The sequence below is a fragment of the Bombina bombina genome, chromosome 4, assembly GCF_027579735.1.
Source record: "Bombina bombina isolate aBomBom1 chromosome 4, aBomBom1.pri, whole genome shotgun sequence".
NCBI lineage: Eukaryota > Metazoa > Chordata > Amphibia > Anura > Bombinatoridae > Bombina > Bombina bombina.
This window is the reverse complement of record NC_069502.1, coordinates 172,235,817-172,247,825: the sequence shown is the minus strand read 5'-3', so window position 1 is coordinate 172,247,825 and position 12,009 is coordinate 172,235,817.

Genomic DNA, 12,009 nt, shown 5'->3' with positions numbered 1-12,009 from the left:
CCACTTCCCCTATCCCCCAGTCATTCGGCTGAGGGAAGAAGGAAAAGTAGGAGAAACATCAGGGCATAAAAAGGTGCCAGAAGAAATAAAAAGGGAGCCGCCCATCAAAAACAAATTACGGGCAGGGTCATGACTCTCCCTGCCAGGAAGGAAAGTAATTTATCCAGCAAGAATAAATGTTTTCCTTCCAGGCAAGGAGAATCCACGACTTCATTCCTTACGGTTGGGAAAACTATACCCAAGCGACAAAGGATACCGAATGACAACCAGGAGGGAATAGAAAAAAAAATGGCAGAACCTGTTCTGAAGGCACTACAGCCTGCAAAACGTTTCTTCCAAAAACATCAAACTTGTAACATTTTGAAAAAGTGTGCAAGGACGACCAGGTAGCCACCTTCAAAGCTGATCTATTGAGGCTTCGTTCTTAAAAGCCCAAGAGGAAGCCACTGCTCTAGTGGAATGAGTCGCTATCCTCATGAGGCTGTCATCCCGCTGTCTCATAAGCTAAGCTGAGACTCCTCAACCAGAAAGATACGGAAGTCGTAGTAGCCTACTGCCCCTTTCACCTCCCCATATAGAAGAGTCTGAATTCCATAGTAGCCTGAAGATAGAATTTCAAGGCACAAACCACATCTAGATTGTGATGCAAACGTTCCTTCACTGAAGTATTAGGACACAAGGAAGGAACAACAATTTCTTGATTAATGTTATGATTAGACACCATCTTAAGAAGGAACCCTAGTTTAGTGCGCAAAACAGCCTAATCTGCAGGAAAAGGCAGATGGCCGGGGGGTCACATTTTGAAGCAGAAATCTCAAACCATGCGCGTTGAGGCAATAGCCAACAAAATAAGAACCTTCCAAGATAACTAATGTCAACAGTATGCATAGGCTCAAACAGAGCCTGCTGCAAAAATCTAACAAGATTGAGACTCCAAGGCAGAGCCCCAGATCTAGACACAGGTCTGATCCTAGCCAGTCTTAAAAAGGACTGCACAGCCGGAAGCTCTGCCAATCTTTTGTGCAGTAACACCGACAGGGCCAATATCTGTCCCTTCAGGGAACTAGCAGATAAACCCATTTTCCAGTCCATCCTGGAGAAAAGCTAATATTCTAGCAACCTTAAGCCAGGAAAAAAAAGTCATGCTCTTCACACCAGTGCAAGTAAGTCTGCCACACTTTATGGTAGATACGAGTAACCGGCTTACAAACTTGAACCAGAGTGTCAATAACTCTCAGAAAATCCTCTCTTGGCTAAGACTAAGTGTTCAATCTCCATGCAGTCAGCCTCAGAGAATCTAGATTTTGATTAACGAAGGGACCCTGTAGCAGAAGATATCTGCAACAAAATAACCTCCACTGAGATCCCCACCAGATCCAAAAACCACATCCTTTGCGGACACAACGGAGCAATCAGAATCACCGATTCTCACTCCTGCTTGATATGAGCCACCACACGAGGGAGAAGCAGTAATGGAGGAAAAACATTAGTAAACATCCATGGTACTGATAGGGCATCTATCAGTTCTGCCTGAGGATCCCTTGACCCGTACCTGGGCAGCTTGGTATTGAGGCGGGATACCATGAGATCTCCAGCGTCCCCCACTTGCTGCATATCTCTGCAAACATCTCAGGGTGAAGAGACCATTCCCCTAGGTGAAAAGATTGCCTGCTGAAGAAGTTTGCTTCCTAGTTGTCCACACCCAGAATGTGGATCGCTGAAAGCAAACATCTGTGAGTCTCCGCCCACTCTAGTATCTGAGATACTTCTCCCATCGCCAAGGACCTTCTCGTTCCTGATGGTTGATGTAGGAAACCAAGGTTATATTGTCCAATTGGAATCTGATAAACTTGGACGAACCCAGAAGGGACCAAGCCTTCAAGGCATTGAAGATTCCCCGGAGTTTCAAAATATTGATCGGAAGGGAGGACTCCTGAGCCCACAGACCTTGTGCCTTTTTGCCACCCCAAACTGCTCCCCAGCCGGAAAGGCTTCCGCTCGTAGTCATAATCTCCCAGGACGGTCTCAAGAAGCACGTGCCTTGGGACAGATGATCTGGACAGAGCCACCAGAAGAGCAAGTCTCGACAGGTTGTCCAGCACGATCTGTTGACAGATCTAAATGGTGGCCGTTCCATCATCTCAGCATGCATAGTTGTAAGGTTTTGAGATGAAATCTGGAAAAGAGGAATGATGTCTATACAAGACACCATGAGTTCGATCACCTACATACACAGCCACTGAGGAGGCCTGGGGGGCAAGACATGCATAAGTTAGCTTGCAACGTCTGATCTCTGAGGAATATTCTCATGCATATGGAGTCTATTATTGTTCCTAGGAAATTCACCCTTGTACTTTGAGTATGAACTCTTTTCCAAGTTTATCTTCCATCCACGTGATCAAAGAAGATTGAGAATATTCTTCTGCTAGACGAAAAGATGGTGTCTGTACCAAGATTTCATCCAGGTAAGGCACTACTGTAGGGCTGCAACTAACGATTATTTTCATAATCGATTAATCGGCCGATTATTTTTTCGATTAATCGGATAAAAAGAGAATCAATAATAGTTTTCTAAACTTCAGACTAAAACTTTACATTAACACAACTGTTTCTTCAATTTTTAAAGCAGCAGAGCACAGTTTTATAATTAAACAAAACCACAAACTGTTTGACAAGAAGTAGAACTAAAAAAAGAGTTAGACTATCACTGTTAATAACATTCTGTTATTCACTCTTTCAGAAACTTTGCATTGAAATGCAAAAATCTCAACATGTCCACATGCTTCTGGCTAAGGCTGGTTCTCTGTTTGCAGCTATATTTCCTGCAGCAGAGAAAAGGCTGTTGAGGTGTATAAGTAGGGTTTTGCCAATTTCACCAAAGTGGGATATTTATCTTTGTTAGCTCTTCACCAATGCTAAGTGTTTCCTACCTTGGCAAGGGGCCTCAATAAAGTAACCCTTGACTTCATTCTAACATAAAAATATCTTGAATATCTATATGCAATGGTAAATAACCAGCTATAAAGGTTAGGGGACATATCTAGTCCGCTCTAAAAATAACGAATATATACTTATAAAGGTTGACTCTGGTACATATCACAATTTCTTAAAAATATAAAAAAAAACTATAAAAAACAAAAAAAACCCTAAGGACTGTATATTAATAACAGGACAAAGCCTTACACATTTATTTTTACAGTACATATAATCAGCAATAGCAAGCAATACACAAATAATTGTGCAAACAGATAATAGTGCACATCAATTTAAATAACTTCCATCAATCTAGGGGCAAGGTGTAAACAACATGCTTGGCACTATATCATGCAAAGCATAGTTCCAAATCACCAGATTTAAAATAAACAATCCAAATGATGACTATTATATCTGGGTTGCACATAAGCCAGGGGTAGTTGTAAACTTATACTGTCCTGAAAAAGTGAAAATTAGACTTCTGTAGACGTCCTTTAGGCCAAGGACATAACCATAAAACACAATACCATGTGCAGGAGTTCATTGGAGTGAAGCAGCTGGTGTTGTGCACAGACCAGCTAATTGCAAACCAACTAATCGATTAATCGATTATGAGATTAGTTGACAACTATTTCCATAATCGATTATGGCGATTAGTTGTTGCAGCTCTATACTACTGCAATACCTTGGGTATTGGCAACTGCTAGAAGAGCTCCCAGAACCTTTGAAAAAAATATCCTTGGAGCAGTAGCTAGGCTAAAACGGAAGAGCTATGAACTGCAAGTGCTTGTCCATAAAAGTAAACCTTAGGAACTGAAAATGTCCCCTGTGTATCAGGATGTGAAGGTATGCATCCTTCAGGTCTATATAGTGGTCATAAACTGTCCTTCCTGAACCAGAGGAAGAATTGACCGAATTGTCTCCATTTTGAAAGAAGGAACACTCAAACTTGTTTAGGCACTTTAGGTACAGAACTTGATGAAAAGTTCCCGCCTACTTTTGAACCACAAAAAGGTTTGAATAAAACCCCAAACCTTTCTGCTGTAGGTACCGGGACAATTACTCCTAGAGAGGAGATATCCCAAATGCAACAGAAAGCAACCCTCTTTTCTGGTCTTGTAGACAGACTGAAGAATCGGAATCTGCCTCGGGGGGGGGGGGGGAATGAAATTTGAATCCTATTCTGTATCCTTGAAACAATCTCCAGGACCCAAGGATCCTGTACATCCTGGAACCAAGCGTCTATAGAAAGACAGTCTGACCCCATCTCGGATCGGGGGCCGCCCCTTAATGCCAATTTGTTCTCGGCAGGCTTCTCGGTCTGTTTTGGACTTATTCCAGGACTGAGCCAGCTACCAAGTACCTTGGGCTGCTTAAATTTGGATGAGGATTGCTGTTGTCGTGATTTGTCAGAATGAAAATAAGACAATTGCCGTCTTAGGCCTATTTTTCTTGACCTGTGGTAGGAAAGCACCCTTAGAAGTCATATCCATATGAATTTAGAAGTCATATTCGCAGACCAAGACTTCAACCAGAGAGCCTGGCGGGCTAGGACTGCAAAGCCAGAAGCCATTGCATTTATGCAAATAATCTGCATATTCACGTCACAGATGAAAGAGTTGACAATTCTCAGTGCTTTAATTCTCTCCTGAATATTCTCAAGGGGAGTCTCCACCTCAATGAGCTCCGGCAGAGTATCATACCAGTAAATAGCTGCTACACAATTTTTTAAAATTAGACGAGGGGGAAAAAAATTCCTACTCTTTCCCATTCGTTACTAATGTTTGCCATCTTAACTGGCACAGCAAGTGTCAGAGGGACCTTCCCATCTTCATAAACCCAGTCTAATTTAGGGATCTTAGGTTCCTCAGGGAATGTAGCCTCTGGAACCTCCATCGTAGACAGAGCCTCCTTTAGATTTAAAATTGAGCGTTTTTTTTTTTTTTTTTTTTTAAAAGTAAGGTTCCTCTGCTGAAGGATGTTTAGAAATCGAAGTCTCCGACTCCAAAAGTTCACCCTCTGAAGCCACAGAGGTTAACTCATCCTCTGATAGCTGGGACATAGTAGCTAAAGCCGACAAATATTTAGATTTAGGTCAGGAGAACTATGTTTAACCTCTCTTACATTTGTTAGAGGGAGGTAAGGCACTCAGGGCCGCAGACACCACCGATTGTAACTGCTGGGCAAAGTCCGCTGGGAAAAGGCTTAGGATTAGATGAGCCATGGTGAACTGCATGTGCAGCGGGTAGTAATTTCTCAGGACCCAGATTCCTGAGAAGTAGACGGCTCAGAGGGGCTAATAGCGCTATGAGTATTAGCAGGTTTTTCTTCCTTCTTAGACTTAGAACAGTTTAGGCAAATGGAACAAAATTGAGCAGGCGGACAAACCACAGCCTCCTCACAATATAAACAGGAATTATTAAATCGGTACAGAAGGAGCGGAAACTTCTAATGTAGTAACAGAGTCCTCCATAGCGTTGTATATACACACACAGAAGGACAAACAAAAAGAAATGTATTTTAAAAAAAAATGTCAGCTTAATAATCCCAATGGCTGGGGCACTCACCACCTCCTAGACCCAGACAGTGAACACGTTTTCCTCAGGAATGATGTCTGCAGCAGGGTCTAAGGGAATGAAAGAGACCGCACCCGGGCACATGGTGCTTAAGACAGGACATCCCCTGTTATGAAAAATGGCACTAAGCCATTATGAGCTGCATAACACTTCAAACACAAGTGAAACCTGTTTATTCCAAGCCAAAAAAAAAAAAAACCACACAGTCCGAGCCAAACAAAAACTCACATTAAAACATAATTTATGCTTACCTGATAAATTCCTTTCTTCTGTTGTGTGATCAGTCCACGGGTCATCATTACTTCTGGGATATAACTCCTCCCCAACAGGAAATGCAAGAGGATTCACCCAGCAGAGCTGCATATAGCTCCTCCCCTCTACGTCACTCCCAGTCATTCGACCAAGGACCAACGAGAAAGGAGAAACCAAGGGTGAAGTGGTGACTGTAGTATAATTTAAAAAATATTTACCTGCCTTAAAAAACAGGGCGGGCCGTGGACTGATCACACAACAGAAGAAAGGAATTTATCAGGTAAGCATAAATTATGTTTTCTTCTGTTATGTGTGATCAGTCCACGGGTCATCATTACTTCTGGGATACCAATACCAAAGCAAAAGTACACGGATGACGGGAGGGCTAGGCAGGCTCATTATACAGAAGGAACCACTGCCTGAAGAACCTTTCTCCCAAAAATAGCCTCCGAAGAAGCAAAAGTGTCAAATTTGTAAAATTTTGAAAAAAGTATGGAGCGAAGACCAAGTTGCAGCCTTGCAAATCTGTTCAACAGAGGCCTCATTCTTAAAGGCCCAAGTGGAAGCCACAGCTCTAGTAGAATGAGCTGTAATTCTTTCAGGAGGCTGCTGTCCAGCAGTCTCATAGGCTAAACGAATTATGCTACGAAGCCAGAAGGAGAGGTAGCCGAAGCCTTTTGACCTCTCCTCTGACCAGAGTACACGACAAACAGGGAAGACGTTTGTCGAAATTCCTTAGTTGCCTGCAAATAGAACTTGAGGGCACGAACTACATCCAGATTGTGCAGAAGACGTTCCTTCTTTGAAGAAGGATTCGGGCACAAAGAAGGAACAACGATCTCCTGATTGATGTTCCTGTTAGTGACTACCTTAGGTAAGAACCCAGGTTTTGTACGCAGAACTACCTTATCTGAATGAAAAATCAAATAAGGAGAATCACAATGTAGGGCTGATAACTCAGAGACTCTCCGAGCCGAAGAAATAGCCGTTAAAAATAGAACTTTCCAAGATAACAACTTTATATCAATGGAATGAAGGGGTTCAAACGGAACTCCTTGTAAAACGTTAAGAACCAGGTTTAAACTCCATGGCGGAGCAACAGTTTTAAACACAGGCTTGATCCTAGCTAAAGCTTGACAAAAAGCCTGGACGTCTGGAATTTCTGACAGACGCTTGTGCAACAAAATGGACAGAGCTGAGATCTGTCCCTTTAATGAACTAGCCGATAAACCCTTTTCTAAACCTTCTTGTAGAAAGGACAATATCCTAGGAATCCTAACCTTACTCCAAGAGTAACCTTTGGATTCGCACCAGGATAGGTATTTACGCCATATCTTATGGTAAATCCTTCTGGTAACAGGCTTCCTAGCCTGTATCAGGGTATCAATAACCGACTCAGAAAAACCACGTTTTGATAAAATCAAACGTTCAATTTCCAAGCAGTCAGCTTCAGAGAAGTTAGATTTTGATGTTTGAATGGACCCTGAATCAGAAGGTCCTGTTTTAGAGGTAGAGACCAAGGTGGACAGGATGACATGTCCACTAGATCTGCATACCAAGTCCTGCGTGGCCATGCAGGCGCTATTAGAATCACTGATGCTCTCTCCTGTTTGATTCTGGCAATCAATCGAGGAAGCATCGGGAAGGGTGGAAACACATAAGCCATCCCGAAGGTCCAAGGTGCTGTCAAAGCATCTATCAGAACCGCTCCCGGATCCCTGGATCTGGACCCGTAGCGAGGAAGTTTGGCGTTCTGACGAGACGCCATGAGATCTATCTCTGGTTTGCCCCAACGTCGAAGTATTTGGGCAAAGACCTCCGGATGAAGTTCCCACTCCCCCGGATGAAAAGTCTGACGACTCAAGAAATCCGCCTCCCAGTTCTCCACTCCCGGGATGTGGATTGCTGACAGGTGGCAAGAGTGAGACTCTGCCCAGCGAATTATCTTTGATACTTCCATCATTGCTAGGGAGCTCCTTGTCCCTCCCTGATGGTTGATGTAAGCTACAGTCGTGATGTTGTCCGACTGAAACCTGATGAACCCCCGAGTTGAGAGCAGTTCTCAATGCCCTTCTGGCTTGGCCCCAGTTAACAATTCCAGAATGTTTATTGGAAGGTGGCTCTCCTCCTGATTCCATAAACCCTGAGCCTTCAGAGAATTCCAGACAGCGCCCCAACCTAGTAGGCTGGCGTCTGTTGTTACAATTGTCCAGTCTGGCCTGCTGAATGGCATCCCCCTGGATAGATGTGGCCGATAAAGCCACCATAGAAGAGAATTTCTGGTCTCTTGATCCAGATTCAGAGTAGGGGACAAATCTGAGCAATCCCCATTCCACTGTCTTAGCATGCACAATTGCAGAGGTCTGAGATGTAGGCGAGCAAAAGGTACTATGTCCATTGCCGCTACCATTAAGCCGATCACCTCCATGCATTGAGCTACTGACGGGTGTTGAATGGAATGAAGGACACAGCATACATTTTGAAGCTTTGTTAACCTGTCTTCTGTCAGGTAAATCTTCATTTCTACAGAATCTATCAGAGTCCCCAAGAAGGGAACTCTTGTGAGTGGAAAGAGAGAACTCTTCTTTTCGTTCACCTTCCATCCATGCGACCTTAGAAATGCCAGTACTAACTCTGTATGAGACTTGGCAGTTTGAAAGCTTGGAGCTTGTATCAGAATGTCGTCCAGGTATGGAGCTACCGAAATTCCTCGCGGTCTTAGGACCGCTAGAAGAGTACCCAGAACCTTTGTGAAGATTCTTGGAGCCGTAGCCAATCCGAATGGAAGAGCTACAAATTGGTAATGCCTGTCTAGAAAGGCAAACCTTAGATACCGGTAATGATCCTTGTGGATCGGTATGTGAAGGTAAGCATCCTTTAAATCCACTGTGGTCATGTACTGACCTTTTTGGATCATGGGTAAAATTGTCCGAATAGTTTCCATTTTGAACGATGGAACTCTTAGGAATTTGTTTAGGATCTTTAAATCCAAGATTGGCCTGAAAGTTCCCTCTTTTTTGGGAACTACAAACAGATATGAGTAAAACACTTGTCCTTGTTCCGACCGCGGAACCGGATGGATCACTCCCATTAATAAAAGATCTTGTACGCAGCGTAGAAACGCCTCTTTCTTTATTTGGTTTGTTGACAACCTTGACAGATGAAATCTCCCTCTTGGGGGAGAGAATTTGAAGTCCAGAAGGTATCCCTGAGATATGATCTCTAGCGCCCAGGGATCCTGAACATCTCTTGCCCAAGCCTGGGTGAAGAGAGAAAGTCTGCCCCCCACCAGATCCGGTCCCGGATCGGGGGCCCTCGATTCATGCTGTCTTAGGGGCAGCAGCAGGTTTCCTGGCCTGCTTGCCCTTGTTCCAGGACTGATTAGGTCTCCAGCCTTGTCTGTAACGAGCAACAGCTCCTTCCTGTTTTGGTGCAGAGGAAGTTGATGCTGCTCCTGCTTTGAAATTACGAAAGGAACGAAAATTAGACTGTCTAGTCTTAGCTTTGGCTTTGTCCTGAGGCAGGGCATGGCCTTTACCTCCTGTAATGTCAGCGATAATCTCCTTCAACCCGGGCCCGAATAAGGTCTGTCCCTTGAAAGGTATATTAAGCAATTTAGATTTAGAAGTAACATCAGCTGACCAGGATTTTAGCCACAGTGCTCTGCGTGCCTGAATGGCGAATCCTGAATTCTTAGCCGTAAGTTTGGTTAAATGTACTACGGCTTCCGAAATGAAAGAATTAGCTAGTTTAAGGACTCTAAACCTGTCCGTAATCTCGTCCAGCGTAGCTGAACTAATGTTCTCTTCCAGAGATTCAATCCAGAATGCTGCAGCAGCCGTGACCGGCGCGATGCATGCAAGGGGTTGCAATATAAAACCTTGTTGAACAAACATTTTCTTAAGGTAACCCTCTAGTTTTTTTATCCATTGGATCTGAAAAAGCACAGCTATCCTCAACCGGGATAGTGGTACGCTTAGCTAAGGTAGAAACTGCTCCCTCCACCTTAGGGACCGTTTGCCATAAGTCCCGTGTGGTGGCGTCTATTGGAAACATTTTTCTAAATATTGGAGGGGGTGAGAACGGCACACCGGGTCTATCCCACTCCTTAGTAACAATTTCAGTAAGTCTCTTAGGTATAGGAAAAACATCAGTACTTGCCGGTACCGCAAAATATTTATCCAACCTACACATTTTCTCTGGTATTGCAACTGTGTTACAATCATTCAGAGCCGCTAAAACCTCCCCTAGTAATACACGGAGGTTCTCCAATTTAAATTTAAAATTTGAAATATCTGAATCCAATCTGTTTGGATCAGAACCGTCACCCACAGAATGAAGCTCTCCGTCCTCATGCTCTGCAAGCTGTGACGCAGTATCAGACATGGCCCTAGTATTATCAGCGCACTCTGTTCTCACCCCAGAGTGATCACGCTTGCCTCTTAGTTCTGGTAATTTAGCCAAAACTTCAGTCATAACAGTAGCCATATCTTGTAATGTTATCTGTAATGGCCGCCCAGATGTACTGGGCGCCACAATATCACGCACCTCCCGAGCGGGAGATGCAGGTACTGACACGTGAGGCGAGTTAGTCGGCATAACTCTCCCCTCGCTGTTAGGTGAAATTTGTTCAATTTGTACAGATTGGCTTTTATTTAAAGTAGCATCAATACAGTTAGTACATAAATTTCTATTGGGCTCCACCTTGGCATTGGAACAAATGACACAGGTATCTTCCTCTGAATCAGACATGTTCAACACACTAGCAAATAAACTTGCAACTTGGCTACAATTTTATTTAATAAAAACGTACTGTGCCTCAAAGAAACACTAAACGATTAATGACAGTTGAAATTTTAAACTGAAAAACAGTTATAGCATCAATCCTTGTAAACAACACAACTTTAGCAAAGGTTTCCCATTAGCAAAGCAAAATTAATTAAATTACAGAGTAACGTTTTTTATCACAGTCAATATATAATTCTCACAGCTCTGCTGAAAGAATCTACCTCCCTCAAAAGAAGTTTTGAAGACCCCTGAGTTCTGTAGAGATGAACCGGATCATGCAGGAAATACAATGAGCAACTGACTGGAAATTTTGATGCGTAGCAAAGAGCGCCAAAAACGGCCCCCTCCCCCTCACACACAGCAGTGAGGGAGAAACGAAACTGTCATAATTAGAATAAGCAACTGCCAAGTGGAAAAATAGCCCAAACATTTATTCACTCAGTACCTCACTAAATGTAAACGATTCTACATTCCAGCAAAAACGTTTAACATAATCAATACATATAAAAAAATTCTTATGTACTTTTTACAGAGTAATTCCAGTGAAGTACCATTCCCAGAATACTGAAGTGCAAAGTATACATACATGACATTATATCGGTATGGCAGGATTTTCTCATCAATTCCATTGTCAGAAAATAAAAACTGCTACATACCTCTATGCAGATTCATCTGCCCGCTGTCCCCTGATCTGAAGTTTTTACCTCTCCTCAGATGGCCGAGAACAGCAATATGATCTTAACTACTCCGGCTAAAATCATAGTAAAACTCTGGTAGATTCTTCTTCAAACTCTGCCAGAGAGGCAATAACACACTCCGGTGTCATTGTAAAATAACAAACTTTTGATTGAAGTCATAAAAACTAAGAATAATCACCATAGTCCTCTTACACATCCTATCTAGTCGTTGGGTGCAAGAGAATGACTGGGAGTGACGTAGAGGGGAGGAGCTATATGCAGCTCTGCTGGGTGAATCTTCTTGCATTTCCTGTTGGGGAGGAGTTATATCCCAGAAGTAATGATGACCCGTGGACTGATCACACATAACAGAAGAAAGTGAAGGTAAACTGATGAATGAAAGCCCGTTTTTAAAAAAAAATACTATTAAAAACAGGGGCACTTTCATGCAAAGTTTAGAAAGCAGCTATTTTGATTAAAAAAAAAACTTTGTTCTTCTCACAGCCAGAGCAGCTCCCCCCCCCACGAAGATCCTCTTCACATGTCAATGACTAATCCAGCTTCCTCCAATCACAGCTTTCCCCCCAGGGTAGTCATAGCCTGAGGCCATGCCGTGATTGAAGGAAGATAGATTAGTCATTGATGATGTTTGAAGAGGGGATCTACGGGTGGGGGAAGCTGCGCTGGCTGTAAAAAGGTGGTAAGTTTTTAATCAAAACTGCTGCTTTCTAAACTTTGATGAA